The following is an 11,577-nucleotide window of genomic DNA, read 5'->3' as shown; positions in this document are numbered from 1 at the left end:
TGATAGCGACACTTGGCCTGGTGTGAAAATCATTAGTCTAGAGAGCTTTTTATTACAGTCAGCCAGGCTTTGGATGAAGTTTAATGAATGCTTGAAACCTAAAAACAGAATTATACTGTGATTTTCATTAGCTGTACACTGCATTTTATACTGGCATGTTTTACCTACTAAATATGACAGAAATTCAATATGCACATTCCTTCTTATAAGCATTAAAGCATGAACCTGCTCCACAATCTGAACTGTCATTCATGTAAAACCATTGATATGAAATCTTATTGTAAATCTCTAGGCAAAAGAGGCTTGACTAGTTAATTCCTTTTTGACTGTGTTTTTTCTGTAAAAGTAATGTATTTTTTTCCTTTTGAGAGTCTAGAACCCAATTTATTTAAACACGAGTTAAAGAGTTAAAGAGTTAAATATTTAAATTTTGAATATTAAAATAGTTTTATTGTTGTTGTTCTCATTATTATCTCAATATTATCATGTATGATGCAGATATCCAAACTGATTAGATTTGTGTTAGAATATCTACTGAAAATGACCGTAAAGAGTGGAGTTCTAATTGTTTTTTTTCCCCTCCATCTTTTTATGTAACAGGATTAGACAGATGGTGTTCGGATAACAGTGGCCTTGCATCACATTCAGAGCAGCAGTTCAGGCTTTTTTCGTCACCCTTCATTCTTTATCATTTTAACCGCTCAGAAGTAAGCAGTGCCCGTCAGTGAAGAGTCTCAGTGAGAGAAAGCGGTGCATTAATCACGCGCTGAGACTCGGACCCTCATAGACCGTTTCCCACCAACGACGTCCGAGCGTGAATGAATCGCTCTTTAAGATCCGGTTCTTCTTCAGCATATGACTCACCAAACCGCTTCACCGGGCCGAATGAATCAAACTACTTCGGACGTGTTTGTACATGTTACACGCTGAAGACATCTAACAAAAACGGAATAATAACCTTTCACAGTTTCACTCAGTGGAATAACACACCGCTTTGCAAGACCGCCCTCTCTCTAGCTGATCTCTCTCTGTACTGGGTTTGTGTTTTGTGTACACCCCCCCCCCCCCCCCCCCATTAGGGACTAACTGTTGTTAGGAGGGCGGTTTCTTGCTGTACGCGTTACGTGCAGTTGCTTAGGATCACCGAGTCACTCTGGGGTCTTTACATTGTCACCGTCAGAAAATAAATAGTTAAACAAATTAAGACGAATCGATATAATTATTTTTTCGTTCGTGTATACAAAATGACAAAGCCAATTTGTGTGTGGGGTCCCAAATAAGATTAGGACTCCAGCGTGTTCAGAAACGGCCCTCGTGAGGCCACATGCAGGAGCTGGGAGTGAAGCTGAACGTGTGGATCCGCACACTAAGTGACACGATTTGATTCACTGAGTCGGACACTTATGGAGAATCGGTTCAGTGGCTGAACTGGTTCCAGAACAGCTGTAACAGATGTAAACTGCGGACCGAGCGCCACCAAATCGTAAACCGACACCTCCCTTCTGCTGGAGCAGCGCGAGTCGAGTCACTGCTACCTTCTGCGAGCAGTGCGAGCCCCAGCCTTGAGCTGTTGTGCGCGAGACTGCAGTAAACAGCGCGCTCTCGCTCCCGGGAGGAGGAGGAGGAGGAGGAGGAGGAGGAGGAGGAGGAGGAGGAGCGGGGGCGGGGCTTGAGCTCCGCTCACTGAACGTTGCTAATCCCGAGTTTCAGGTGGCCGCAGTCAGAAACACAGAGCTGGAGCTCCCGGAACAACACGAACCACAAAAGTAACGTGTGAGGAGAAAGACCGCGACGCGGGGGGAGACAGAGAGAAGAGACCACTTCAGCCTGAAAGAGGGGCCGTTTAACGTTTTAACGACTTTTTTTTTTTATTAACGCGCTCATTCTCGTGAAGACTCGCCTCTTCCGCCTCGGACTCCTCGCTGTTCACTTCAGCTCACGGCTAACTCCACACTGTGGACGCGTCTGGAGCCATTCACGCTGGAAAGACGCCGAACTGTGGGAGAACTGCTTCTGACAGCCTTCCTATGGTGAGTCCTGCACCTTGCCGTGTCCGCTTGCTTTGTTTCGAGCAAACTTTCTCTGCCATTTTGCAGTCGCCAGTGCGCATGTGGAGGAAATCTACCTGATTCAGGTAAAACACGGAGACCGCCTCGACACCCGTGAGCAGGCAGAGTGAGATCGTTCCCCAGACATGCTAATAAAACACGGCGTTTGGGGTCTTCCCCTCTCAGGGCTTCACAGGTGTGACAGGTAAGGTTAGCAACCCGTCACACCCGCGTTTATTTGTTCTTGTCGAATGTAAAAACAGTAAAGCTCGGCGTTTCTCAGCTCGGGTAGCGAGGTGTTGAAACCAGAGGGGTGAAATGTAGATTGCGGGATTAGCCCGTGTATCTGTCGTCCAGCGTTTCTTTTTTCCTGTCTTCTGAGGTGTGAAGTGTCTAGAAAGGTGTGTTGTGTTTGTCGATGGTGCTTTGGGCGCAAGTCGTTCAGGGCTTTGTTCGTATTAATTCAGTGAAACTCGCGTCGATACTCCGCCTGGAATTTCGAAACGCAGGTGCCCCTTTTCCGTGTGCACGCATTTGTAGAAGTTTCAAAACATACCACTCACTTCCCACTCCTGCAGTCCACATATGGAGATTAAGCTGTAAAACAGCCGAGGTTGAATTCATTTGTTTTTCTATGATGTCATGAAAAAATAAAACATTTGCGTGTCGTCGCTGTCCAGAGAAAAACATGCATCTCCATTTTTTTGTGCCACTTTTGGTTTTTCTACAACATTTGAACACCGCAGTTCTCCTTCACATTGTGTGAAAATGTCTTGATGATTGGATTAATTAAGTGAAGTTTCTTTGCAATATCTTGCATTAAAGTTGAGGGAGTTTTTGCCTTTTCCTGTAAAATGATCATTTTGAATAAACTTGTTTTTCTTGGAGAGTGAAGATCTGTCTCCCTATTCAGCAGACAGCACTTTAGCCTCGCCCTTTCACAGTGATTTTATAAAGAGTGTGGACTGTTTTTCTGGACAAAGCACAGTACAGGGCAGCCAATCACAACAGGGGTCATGTACATATATCAATCTTAAAGGTGCACTAACATAATCAGGCTGTTTAATTCTCAGGGAGGAAGAGAAGTTGGAGAATGGTCATGTATAGATTAATTAAAGCTGTTTTGATACACAGACATTATAAGGGGAAACGGCCAAAGTAATGTACCTGGAATATACGTCTTCCCTAAATTTAGCTGTTTGCCTGAGTTGATCAGACTACAGAATGTTTTCAGCCACTTTATTCTGCTGTGAAGCCCTTCTCAGTATTTGTATCAGCCTTACAGATCACTTCATTTTTGAGACCTGTGCTGTATTACAGCTGCTGGAGAGCGGTGCTGATGTTCTGTTCAGTAAAAATGGAGAAAGGGAAGCTGGTTGTAGAGTTTGTAGTGAAATGGCACGTCTTCTTGTACCCTCTCACAAGCCTGCATCTTTAGCATGCTCAGCTTAAAGAACTTTACAGAATTGGTCAGAATGTTGAAGAACCGGCTGATGTGTGCCACGCCACCACCTTCTGATTCAGGATCAGCTTTGTATTTATTTTTTTTGCCTCTGCCACGGTTAGAGACTATGAGAATATCTGCGCTCCCATGATGACTGCATGCTTCCTTGTGGAAATGAATGAAATAGTTTAGTGAGGAGGGTATCTTTCCTCTTTTTTGTGGGGCTGGTGCCAGTTCCGTGGCCTGCTGTTGTTGAGCACAGAATGTAGCTGGGCAGAGCAGCTTTTGTTTTTTGGATTTGTTCTTATCTAACAGTGACATAACACACACAGGCACCTGATGTTTGAGATTGTGAGTGAGTGAGATAGTGAGTCAGAGAGGACATGATTGTGCGTTTTAAATGTTTTTTCTTAGCAATGTTTGTCCTCTGTAAGGATTAGGAAAAGGGATACAATCCACATTTAACAGCTCCCTTAATTTCACTTAGGCCTGTCAAAGTCATGCAGTTAACTGGCATACTACCAAATTGCCATTAATTCATTTTGAATATAAGCTACTATTCGAGCACAAGCTTAAAGCAGGCAAATTAGCTGATTACTCAGAACAGATGACTGACACACAGCTCAAACTCAAATACACAAACGTTACTCATTAATATGTCGTAGCGCCAACTCAGATGTTGGAAACACTGTTTTTGCATTATGAGTCTTATTAACAAATGCTTTTTCTGCTCTCTTTTATTTATTATTTATCTTAGCCTAACAGTTGAAAACACTATTCACTATAACAATTATAGCAAAATAACTGTGACAAGTTCAAATAATTCTCGTTAAGATACAGTGATATTAGTTATATGTTCAAATAAAAGGTAACTTACTTTTACTGGTGAATGTTTACACTGCATAGATTTTAAAAGTTTGAATGGCTCCGTCCTCTTTGATCATTTCTATCGTGTTGTGACTGACATTTCTGAAGTTGTGTATGTTTTCTGCATTTGCGGAGTGTTTTCTTTGAGCATTTACAAATTTGCAGCACATTTTATTATTTTACAGAGCTGTTGTGAAGTGCAGTGCGTGTGTAGTCTTTTTCATTGAAGTGTTTTTTTCTGCATTTGCAACTTGTATATTAATTGCTGTTCTTTGGGTCTTCTCAGCTACTGTAGATCTGGGCAGTATGATGATATTTATTGTTATCGTGATAAATTACATCACAATATGTCACAGTACATTTCTTTTTAACCAGATTCAGGGCAGCTCAGTATGTGAAATTTCAAATACAAATCATTGTGTGCCTAGTTTTTGGTGGTATTTTTTAAATGTGGCTTTATTGAGTCTATTTCAGCCTAGAAGAAAAAATTTGACATGGTGTATTATGAAATTGCCTTTTTGCAATATCGGTCACCTCCAGTATGAAAGTTTAACCACTAATAAAAAATAATCTCCTAACGTGGTACGGCTTAAAAAAGATCTGTTTGAAAGAAGGAGCGCGCAGGTCGTTATGACTAAGAATTTCTATCTTCTTACTTTCTAGGAAGGAGAACCATAAAGGATAAGCTGAACAAATGTTTAAATCTCATGAATCAGTTAATAATGAAAGGAAAGAAAAGTTGTTGGCTACATTGTTACTCTGACATTTATTGGCAAGCTACACGGAAGCGAGGATACGTTTCGGAAGTGGCTTGCCACATTTAAGAGGCGATATTCCACCTCAGCTGATTCCTTAAAAATGCGATAGGAAATGTTCTGTCGTGCATTTTCCTACTGCTGCTGAGATTGAGTGTGTGAGAGAATGAAGCTGAGAACTGTGTGTGTGTGTGCGCGCGCACATTCCAGCTGTAGATGTGGTGATGTGAAGCAAGAGTGTGTGTTTGTGCGTGTGTGTGCAACCTGTTCTGTCTCGGACTAAAAGTGCTGACCGCATGCTGGAACACAGTGCGCAGGCAAGAGGAAGTCCACACAGGAAACGGCCGCTGCATTGTTGCTTGAAGCCAAAACGTCCTGCTCCAGCCCGTCGGGAATTTTGCCGCTCCTTTAGTGTTGTTTCAGAGTTTCGGGAGCGTGTCACATTTCTCCCCCACACACTCACTCACAGGCGCTAAACGTGCCTTCGCTCTTTTTTCCTCCTGAATTTGGGAGAGAGCAAATAGGAGGAGGATGTTTTCTCAGAGAGAAGCAGTGTTTATATTGGGTTTTGCTGCAATGTAGTGCTGCTTCCAAAGCTTCTTGCATTAATATTTATTAACATATAAATACATCAGGTCTTATTGTTCTCTCTTTGTTTGATATTATTTCTAGCAAGCCCACCCGCTGTCTGCTTTTGTGAACTTGACATGTTAATTATGTGTCCATACCCAGCTGTCATTTTGTTTAAGTAAATGACATGCTTTACAACCTTCTTCTTCAAACTGTACATTTCCCATTATTTTGGGCAACAGTGAGACATTGTCATTTGATATAAATTCACTAGTTCAGCTCTGATCATTCATTTTTATGTCATTAGGCCTAACTCTGGATTTCTTGACAGCTAAATTGTCTAATGGCTAATTATTTATTTGTTTGTTTGTTTATTGGGTTGCATTTCAACATTTTCAAAGTTTACACTGTGTGAAACAAATAAAATAAATGAGCATATTTGCAGTAATTTATATTAGCCAAAATATATATAAACAACAATTGCTCTTTAAAGGGACACACTGGCATTTTCATTTTTTAAATCACCTATCTGTTTAAATAGCATGAATCAAAAAAGTGCTGCATCAAAAGTTAGAAGCTCCCGACTGTTTAGCACAACAAGCCATTTATAACTGTTCTGCAGCATTTTGATACAGGAGTAGTGTCAATATTTAATTACAGTGTGACTGCACTTACCTGCCTCTTGTTTAGTCACATTATCATATTGCAAAATTAATCTGCCAATATAAAAATAATACATTGACTCACTGATGTGCAGTTTGTATTTTGAGCAAAGATCTACTGATTTTGATTGGGCATCACTAAAATTCTTTCAGACTACGCTTTCAGACCAGGATGTCCCCAGTGATACTGAAATGTGTAGTTTCTTTCATGCACATCAGTGTTACAAGTTAAAAATAAGGTCAAACTCCTAAATGAATGAATCATGATTAACTATGAAAAAAATAAGATTAATCCTTTGTCTCAGTTGCTCTAATTTGACTATAAAAATAATAATCTAAACTTAATCTTATTTATATTATTATTATATTATAAAATAATATGAAAAATAAACATCAGGATGTATTATTACTTTCAGTAATCTCATAGCATTATTTTCATCAGATTCACGTGAAACCTGAGCATGAGTCCTTTCAACACAGTTTCCAGTTTATCACCCCATGAACAGCTGGGCTTCAGCCTGGACTACAGATTGTTTGAAGAGTCAAACACAAAATGTGTTAATTGCCCTAATAAAAATTAGTGTTGTAATACTTTATCACCTTAACATGTTATTAATGTGATAAATTAAGGCTATTAACTTACTATTATTAACTTTGACAGCCTAGTTAAAATATTAAGTGTCCCAACTGAGAAGTAATTGAACGGCAGATTGTATTTTAATCACCGCTGTGGAGATCTGTCACTCATAAACTATTTGTTTTATTATTACTGGCCTAAATGGAAACATTTCCCAAGTGAAGTTTTGTGAAAGAAGTGTTTTAAGCTTTTAGTGAGTCAGACACGCCTGTGAACATTGCCGTTTTAATAGCAGTTTAAATATATAATATAGTTGATTGTGGATATCATGTTGATCCTTTTGTGAATCAATCATACAGATGGTTTTGACATTAGAACAGGCAGCGGTCGTATCATTCTTAATTAGGTGATTCGTCATGCTCATAAGATTAATTAAATCAGCACTGATGAGTACGTTCCATGTTCTGTGCATTGGATTCAGTTCATAATGTATGCTGCATATGAGCTAGTGGAGGGGTCAAAGATACAATAGTTGCCCTTGGCTGGTCGGCTGCACCTACTGAACATTTAATTCAACTAAATAAATTTCTGCTATTTGTCACTTGAAAGTTCTGAGAGCAGCTCATCAGGTAGAAGTAATTTCTTCCAGTGAAGGTAAAGGAAGCAGCAGGGTGCTGCCCTCAAGGATTGGAGTTGTGTAACTGCGCTCTTTGTTCAGCTGTTCCAATGTGACATTAACAGATTTTCAGACATAATAGCAAAATGACTTCATTATAAAATCCCTTAAAGGAAGACAAAAAGTGCTTTTTAGGTCAAATGTGTCTTCAGAGTCCTTTTTTCATTGACTAGCACGTTTATCCCTCTGCAGTGGAATTTCTCTGTGTAATGATCAAAGGCGTAGACTGCAGGAAATGATGTCACCTGCAGGCCTGACTTTTGTAGGAAGGGTGCGGACTGACTTGTTCAGGTTAAGCAAGGCCCGACAGGGTGACATCATCTGGTCTGGCTGCATTGAGTTGCAGTGGTAGTAAGGTGAGGCACTGCATGGTCAGAAAACCTGTATATCTGACTGTGGGTTTGTGGTAGTAAGCAAAGTATGGAGAAGACTTGGTGTTTAATTGTGATACATTGCTAGTATTGCAAGGGGTGTATTTGCAGATTTAGTCTGGCTGTTGTTTGTTTTATAAGGCTTTAAAAACCGATTTAGACCAATGAAGGCTATGAAAAAAAGCAAATAAGTTAACAAAATAATAATAGTTATATAACAACTAATCTCATTCTTTGCACTTATTGACCAGGAGTTCTAGAGAAATGAAGTTTAATCCTAAACTTTCAATCCTGTCACTTTGCACATTGCAGTCCAAGACTAGTCTTAATCAGAGAAGTTGTTTAATCCAGTCTTACCAAATACAGTCACATGAGCTCCTCTTTTGCTGTTGATTTTCTGAAGGCTGTAGTCTCACTCAGTGTATTTGCCACATGTTTTCTCATGGTCTCCACTAATTTTCCTTACTGGTCAGGTCATGTCATGCTGGAATCACTGTAATCCGCAGCTGAAGGTTTGAGAAGAGAAATGTTTTCACTATCAGTGCTGTGCTACATGTCCCACTCTCGTAGAGAATCATCACCTGACTGTAGTAGCCATCATTTGCTTCCTGATGTCTTCTTCTCATGGACAGAGAAAAGGCTGATTTGAGGGAATATTGTAGGCAACCAGACAATATATTGTAAACTTAACTGTATTAAATTGACTGAAGTAAATTAAAATCAAAATGACTTAATCTGCTGCTAAATATTGACCGTTCAGTGAGTTTTTGTTTGAGGAAAATTTGGTCCTTTGTAGCTCAAAGGGACCGGTACATTCATAGTTTGTAACACTAAATGTAGCATGCCTAACTGCCAGTTAATAAGCTTTGCATTATTAGGTTAAACTTCTCAAGAATTTTTAAATCTTATTATGTACTGTAGGTGATGAAAAGCAAAACTTCTTTGCTATTTTATGTTGAGAAATGTTATTCTTGAATAGTTGCACTATTTGCCTGCCCAGTCTTTCACAGAGTGGTGATCCCCTCCTATTCTTTACTTGTGAAAGACTCAGCCTCTTTGCGATGCTCTTTTTATAGCCAATCATGTTATTGACCTGTTGCCAATTAACCAGGTGTTTTTTATTTTTAAATTTTTTTTTAAAACTGTCTTTTGTGGTCCCTGTCCCAGCTTTCTTGAAATATGCTGCTGGCATAAACAGTAAAATATCTGTTTCATTATTTGATATGTCTTTGCATTATTTTCAATTAAATATAGGGTTTAAATCTGTTTTTTTGTTTTATTTACAATTTGCCCAGCTTCCCACCTTTTTTTGAAAATTAGGTTGTAATTTCTGTTAACTTCCCTCTTGCTTATGCAAGTGAATTAGTATCTGATCTCAGAAATTCAATTCAGCTTTTTCATTATACAATGCAGGGTAGTACAGTATAACGAAACACTATCGGGCTACTTTTCCAGTGCGGTAATAAAAGATAAATATCAAACAGTGCAAAGACAAAAGACAAGACAAAATGTGCGTAGTCAGTAAGTACAAGTATCGAATGTAAACAAAATGTGCATAGGCAAAGGTTATAACAGGTGTATTGGACGTATACAGTATGTGCATAGTCAGATACTCAAGTGTATCAGATATGTAGACAGAAATGTGCTGGTGAATTGCAGTACAGTACAGTAAATGCAGAAGTACTAGTGGTGCAAAAAGAGATGTAAACAGTGATCTGTATATAAAGTGTACAGTGCAGGTACAGAGTAGCAGCAGTTATTAAGGTAACATCTTAAATAAACGGTAACAGTATAAATATATAAATATACTTGAAATAAGGCGAAGGCAGAGATGAAGTGCACAGCATACAGTCCTCTGAGCTAGTGGAGCTCAGTGTGTAGTGTGCTGGCTGATCAGTAACAGACTGTAGTGTTGTTGTTAAGCTCAGGTCGATGCTGCCGGTGTGACCAGTTTGACAGCTTGGGGATAGAAACTGTTCTTGAACCTGGTGATTCTGGCTCAGATGTTCCGGTACCTCTTTCCGGATGGCAGAGGTTGGAACAAGGGGTGGCTGGGATTTGAGGGGTCCGAGGATATGTTGATGGCTTTCCTCTCCCATCACTTGTCATATATGTCCTCCATCCATTTTAGATTCACATGAAAAATAAATTTTCTAAGAAATCTTCACAAAGCTTTTTCCACTGCTGATTGATGGATTTTCATCAATCATAAAACCTTACTGCACTTAACACGTAGTGTCCTAGTGCAAAATTAATTTTCTCAGTAATACAATAAATTTGTAAGGCAGCTAAGGTGTGTATGGGTAGTTTCTGGTGTGAATGTTACTGTGAAAGGTAATGATGTTAGTGACTCTTCTGGAAACTTTCTGTTAGGAGGACATGGCTGTTATTTGATTTTAAGACTGGAAGTATGGAAGAATTGAAGCGGCAGAGTGATTTTCATTTCTGAAAAATAAATAACTTGTATGTAATTGTCTTTTTTGAAAAGAAAATGAGATAAACGAAACAATGGTCTCTGACTTTTGCACAGTACTTTACATTTCAAATGGATTTTACTTGTATATTTGACAAGGCTGACCACAAATTAAATTACACTGTTGAAACACCAATTTAATTTTCATTTAAATAAATAAATGCTTACATATTGGATGTCTAATACTGTAGATATGTGTTTTTATCTCAATCAGTTAATCAATTTGTTTATTGATTAAAAGTCTGTAATGCTGAGTTCTTCTAATTTAACAATCAATAACATGACTCTGAAAATAGCATCAATTTGAAATATTTGAATTATTTTATCATTAGCCATAAATGTATACTGTGTACCAGTTGATGGAAATGAGGCATCACTCAACATCTGTCGCGTAAGGCCAAATGTATGTCTTAGAAGGGCCATGAGGTGTATTTGACACTTTTTTTTCTTAAATGTGGTTTGGCTCAATTTAGCAATTTATGTTTGGTACATTTTCCTGAAACAAGCTCATTCCAAAAGCATAAATTAGTTTATGCAACTATCAGACAATACCAATATACATTTGAAATACAGGTATAATGTCATTGCTTTCATTTTTAGTGGCTCATAAATCTAAAACATTAATATCAAATGGGCAAAAGACTTCTGTGATATGATTTAAAAAAAAAAAATTCTGAAAGATCTGATATACTTCTAGTGTACTTTATACTTCAGTGTCATATAGAGGATCAACATTGTTTCTTTCATAAGTCACAAAACAGCAATCCTGCAGCACTCCTTTTGTTTTGCTAAACATGCCTCAAACAATAATTCTTTACATTTTAGTGCATGGAGACTCAATAATTCAAATGTAAAGGCAACCTTGATCCTGTTCTATAGAACAGATTTTAAGACCTACTGTTTTTTTTCTGTATCTCAGAAATCAATTAAGAAATAAACATATTTTGCTTGCTCTGAATTCAATAAATTGACTTTATTGTCTGATTGCCAAGGCAAATCCGTTATAGTTTGATGTGAATTGGTCATGGCTAGTTATTACAGGGCCTAAGTTCATTTCACAACTCTTCCTGTCACTTTTAAGCTGTGCAGTCTTGTTTTATGTTGTTTTGCACATGTATCCCTGGTTAGCTGGAA

General features: G+C 38.6%; 1 protein-coding gene across 2 annotated transcripts in view; it reads left to right on the top strand.

Annotated features, from left to right (window-relative positions):
* Positions 1-1,702: 1,702 nt before the first annotated feature.
* LOC108437087 (inactive ubiquitin carboxyl-terminal hydrolase 53) overlaps positions 1,703-11,577 on the top strand; it is a 64,767-nt gene continuing 54,892 nt past the window's right edge. Inside the window, exon 1 of one of the 2 annotated variants that reach the window (XM_017713939.2) lies at positions 1,703-2,030. The gene's annotated coding sequence lies outside the window, so the exon portion shown is untranslated. Of the gene's footprint in view, positions 2,031-2,174; positions 2,254-11,577 lie in introns of those variants that run through there. The other variant, XM_037546872.1, reaches the window with a different exon arrangement.

Source organism: Pygocentrus nattereri, chromosome 2, assembly GCF_015220715.1.
Source record: "Pygocentrus nattereri isolate fPygNat1 chromosome 2, fPygNat1.pri, whole genome shotgun sequence".
NCBI classification, from domain to species: Eukaryota; Metazoa; Chordata; class Actinopteri; order Characiformes; family Serrasalmidae; genus Pygocentrus; species Pygocentrus nattereri.
Note: the sequence above shows the minus strand (reverse complement) of the source record. Positions and strands in the feature narration are given on the sequence as shown.